The sequence below is a fragment of the Brienomyrus brachyistius genome, chromosome 3, assembly GCF_023856365.1.
Source record: "Brienomyrus brachyistius isolate T26 chromosome 3, BBRACH_0.4, whole genome shotgun sequence".
NCBI lineage: Eukaryota > Metazoa > Chordata > Actinopteri > Osteoglossiformes > Mormyridae > Brienomyrus > Brienomyrus brachyistius.
In genome coordinates, this window is record NC_064535.1 from 17,139,926 (window position 1) to 17,145,337 (window position 5,412).

The following is a 5,412-nucleotide window of genomic DNA, read 5'->3' on the forward strand; positions in this document are numbered from 1 at the left end:
ACCCCACCTGATTCCCATTAACTTGTGTTGCTTTTTGATTGCTTTGATTACACCTGAGTTTGATTACACTTGAGTTACACCTGTGCATGGTTTGCCCTGATTCTCTGTGTGTATTTAAGTGCTTGCTCTCACTCAGCTTGTTAGTTATAATATTACGTGCCTGTGCTCATGTTATGTTCCCTTGTAGGTGTTCTGCCCTTTCCTACTATCTGCCAAAAAATTTGCTTCTAAGCGCTACAGCTCATGCTTACGTCAACATTACGCCGTAAATCTCCAAACGCGGAGTTTTTGCCAGTCTTATTTGTTTGCCGAAAGCGGGTGGTTTGTATGTTAGTTTTAACGTGGTTTATCTTAAACATTATTAATAACTTGTTGATATTTGTTTATTTCGTGCATTAGACACATCGAGGTGATTATTATGCTGTTTACATTATTACGCCTTCCGAATTCTGTACGTATGGGATCAAGTTCTACCATTAAACTCGGCTGTACGCGTGTATTTCATTTGTTGCTTGGAACTACTTTAAACTGTGGGTTTTGCTTTAGTTAAAGTAGAAATATTACAAATGCATAATGTGGGGATCTGAAAGGGCTGGCGGGAGTAGTTGCATGGCACCGGTAATTACACTGTATTGGTAAGCAAATGAGCCAGGTCATATGACCCACTAGGAAGTTATAAAAGGCTGCCAAGATAGCATCTCATTCTTTTGCTGCTGTGTTTTACAACTAGACATGGGGTGGGTTCTTCTTCCCTGTGGGAAAGGAGTAGAGGGTTTGTTTGAGAACTTGAATGTATGTTTTAACTTTCATTTTACCAGGGTGACTGCTAGCAGCGTGTAACTCTTGAGGACACAGATGTGACTTTTTGGAATTTTATCATTTGATGTGATCCCCTACGAGCTGTTGGGCTACTGACACTGAGGCTCTGCATTGGAACACTTCCTCTTGGTGTTACTGTGCTGCGAGGGCATTAAGCATTCCTGCAAAGGACCAGATCAGCCACTGTTTTATGGTTATTTGATAGGGTTTTGGTTTTCTTTTTAGTGCCCTGGTTGCTGCTATGGGCTAAGTTGTTGGATTGTAATTTTAGTATTGTATCTTGGGTGGTGGATATCGGCTGTTACCCTCCCCTTATGTTTGTACATGGGATCTTTCTGTACAAGGCCGGATCCGCACAGGCTTTTGCTCTCTGCTGCTGGGGTGCCTCATTGAGGGGACACTGTACTGTTGTGTGTAGTGTTTGTCATGTTGGGTTTTGCTGTTTTCTTTGTCACAGGGGCCTCCTGAGCTGAGAGCTGCATGTGCCGATCTGACCTTACTATTTGGAGGATAATCAGCCCCCAGGCAACATTCTTTATTTGTCTAATTGATTTTAAATATTTGTAATAAAGTGGATTGGGTTTTATTTTCATATCCCTCTTTGTTATTGTCCCTTTGCGGGGCGGGTTCAAACTTAGCCACATTACAGAAGGAGCATTAGGGGTTTCTCCTGCCCTTTAGCAGGAGGTGGTGTAGTCAGAGAGCAGTGTGGGTATTCTGTGCTTTGGGCACCACAATAAGAAGTAACACTTATTCGTTGTTTAACCTAGAACTACATTTGCTCAATACAAAAGCATTATAACATCTTGTGTGCCCACGTCGTTTGAAAGTCATTATTCCACTCTTCCATAGTACTACGATTGGATTGATTTAAATTTTGCAAGGCAGCGATTCGATTTCTGGCAATGTTTGAATTGTTACCACAATACAATTCTATTCAGTATCAGCCTGCATGATCAATATTTTTTCAATACAGTGGAACATAATTTGAGTGGGATTTATTTACATTTAAAACGACTTAAAAATTGTAAAGCACTTTTGCAGTTTTCCCCCCCAAAACGTTGAGTTTAAATTAACAATTAAACATTTAAGTGTCAAGCGCATGTCTCCACAAGAAACACTGTCTTAAGCACTGAAAATCAGAGGAGAAGGAAAGACTGTTCATAGAATTTCATTCATCTCCAACTGGAGGGCACACAGGCATAAGAAAAACAAGACATCTGTTCTAAGAGGTAAGTGTTATGCTTTTCTATTTCAAAAAATTCCAAAATCAGTAGCTTTTAAGTTAAGTTTATGTCCAGGTTTTTTAAATCAAGGCTCATGGTTGAGCACCTCTCCTCACTTGTTTGAAGTTTTAGTCATAACAAAACTCAGGTAATTTTTAAAGATCTTAGGGAAGGTCAAGGTATAGCATCATGATACATATTTCTACTTCCTGCAGGGACATAGGAATAGGGGTCACTCTATGGCCTTATTTTGGAAATAGCCAAGTGATTTCTTGTAAAAAGGGATTGAAATTTAACACATCCTGATACTTAACAGGAAGCAGAGTACACTTGTCTAACCTAGCTGTTAACCCATATGGTTATGTTTACCTGTTAAGATCCTGATGAGGGGGCGGGCTAGTTTCATTCAGTTCGGATATCTATATCAGCTGATCTAGCTCAAATTTTGGTGTGTCTGGCAGTGGTAACCCACCACAGGAACTGTCTGGCAATGTCCATTCATGATACCTGGGCTGATACAGAACAAGTTCCAACTAGTGTTCTATTAGGTTGAGGTCAGGGCTCTGCAGGCCAGTCAAGTTCCTTCACACCAGACTTGTTTATCCATGTCCTAATGGACCTTGCTTTGTGCACTGTAAGTCATGAACAGGAAGGAGCCACCCACAAACTGTTCCCACAAAGTTAGGAGCATGAAATTGACCAAAATCGCTTTGAATGCTACTGCATTAAAGGTTCCTTTCAACTGCTGTTGTTGCCAAATGCTTCCACTTTTGTCATAATACCATTAACAGTTGACTGTGAAATATTCAGTCACCAGAAAATTTCATGAATGGACTCATTTCGCAGGTGACATCCTATAACCATGCTTGAATTCACTGAGCTGCTGAGAGTGAGCCATTCTTTCGCAAATGTTTGTAGAAGCAGTCTGCATACCTACATGGTTGCCTTTATATATCTGTGACCATGGAAATGATTGGAACACCTGAATTCAGTGATTTGGAGGGGTGTCCCAATATTTTTGGAAATATAGTGTACACTCACATCAATACACATATCTACGTATTCACGTGACGTTTACATGTAGATTCAAATAATGCCTGTCATAAAACAGGTGTGTGGCCAGAGTCTGCGTTTTTGTAATATTCAAAATGAGAAGTTTTGACCTACATTGCTGCCATATGTTTAACGTAACGTTTAAACTAATATTTAGATTAAACCATCCTCTTAAAAGCATATCCAAATTTAGATTTGTCTGTCTGCTGGTACCCGAGTTTTGTTGGCCATTAGCGAAATTAGCCTTGTATTCTAACTCGTCAAAGCAAACATATATTTTTCAAATGTGCATTTGGAATTCAGGAGGTTGAATCGGCAGGATGTCATGTGGGATCTGCTTTGAATCACACCTGGCTTATACCATAAAAATCTAGAAAATGCTAAACTTAATATTTTGAATATCTCAAACATCTAGTGATTTTTCATCTTGTCTACAAGTCCACATCATTTCATAAACAGTAGTACAAACCCTGTTTTTCAGCTTCTGGTGAAGTATGAACTCGGCTGTAGGCGCACAAACGATGCGTAGAATGAACGCACGATACCTGTGCCAGCCATAATGCGTAAGCACACATGTTGTGAATGTCAAACATGAACCGGTACTAAGGTTGAGCCATATTTCAGGCCAGGGGTGCCGCTAAGGGGGGGAAAGTTGGGACAATTCTAAGGGCCCACGCCCTTTAGGGCCCCCCAGAGATCTGAATGGGTGTGGTAGGGGGGCCCAACCTCATATTTTGTCATAGGGCCCAAAATTGCTAGCGGCGCCCCTGTGTCAGGCAAAGACGAATTGTCTGTGGTACATTGCAACGGATCTTGAGGTATGCATTTTTATAGCTGATAGTCTTTGCTGTGACCCCTCACCAGAGAATTTGCTGCTACCCATTAGAACATAAGAAATTTACAAACGAGAAGCTATTCGGCCCATCAAGTTTGCTTGGGGAGAATTCAACTAATAGCTTACAGTTGTTAAAATCTTATTTAGCACTCCTTTATCCCCAGGTTTTAGCTTGCACTACAGTAATATGAAGACTATTCATTTCAGCTTTTAGAGCTCTTTTGGAGTTAAAATATTGGAAGAAAATTTTAATGTCATCCTTTGCTTCTAATGCAATCTTTGTTTCGGCATTCCTCTTAGAGAGTCTAATATAATTTTTTAAATTCAACCTGTAGACTTAGATACTCCTGCTGTATTCCAACATCATTGGTTATTTTACTTTTGGAAAAGTTTTGCTGGAAACGGGTACGTGCTTGCAATAATGGTGCTTTTAAGAAATTCCCATGCTTCACCAGTTTTCTTATTTAACTCCGTTTTATAGTTTCTAGTTTGTCTGATAGTATTAAAGTTAGCCTTCCTAACACTGTATATATTTTGTTTTGGACTCTGGACACTAAAATTAACCTTGAGTTTAACCATGTTATGATCACTACAGCCAAATGGATCTAAAACATCAAATTTTCCAATCCTATCCTGGTTATTAAAGAAAACAAGATCAAGAAGGGCTTCTCCCCTGGTAGGGGTATTAGGAGTAAAAAACAATCCTGTACTAATTCCACCATCTCAAGTTCATTTATAGTAGAGCCAGAGACTTTGTTCCACTGTATCCCAGGTAAATTAAAATCACCCACAACTACCATATTATTTTTATTGCTCATAATCCTGCTATCGTTATATAACATTCTGCTTTCCTCTGCAACTACATTAGATAACAAACACCAACAATTAGGCCTTTTGAGTCTTCAGCATCTAGTTTTACCCATATAGCTTCTGTACTTTAATTATTATCAGAGTTCTCTTGCCTGAAAGTTTTTTCTTTTACATGTACTGCAACGCCACCTCCCTTCTTGCCTATCCGGTTCCTACTAAACAGCATGCAACTATCCGTGGATGTTCTGCTTCTAAGCTTATCTGTGACTACATTTTTCCTGCAGAACAGCCCTCATTCCCTTGCCAATGTTGTGGGTGACAACATGCACCATGACCACTGGATCCAACCTTTTAATTATCTAATAGGGACAGAGAGATAAAAACCTTTAAAATTATACTTTTAAAATAAGAAAATCAACTATTATTTATCAGAGAATCTACTGAACTACGTAAAGCTTAAATAAAGCAAAGTTGCTCTTGGGATGCCGAAAACCCGCAAAAAAACCCTCTCAGAACAGACTACTGCTGGAATGGAAAAAAGTTGGAAAATGTCCTCCCGGCCCTGACTGGCGACCAAGCCAAGCTCAGGAGCAACTGTCCTTTTCTGTGCTAATTATCCTTACTGATGTTAGATAATATTGTCCCATGGGTGTTTGTTGCAAAGATTCA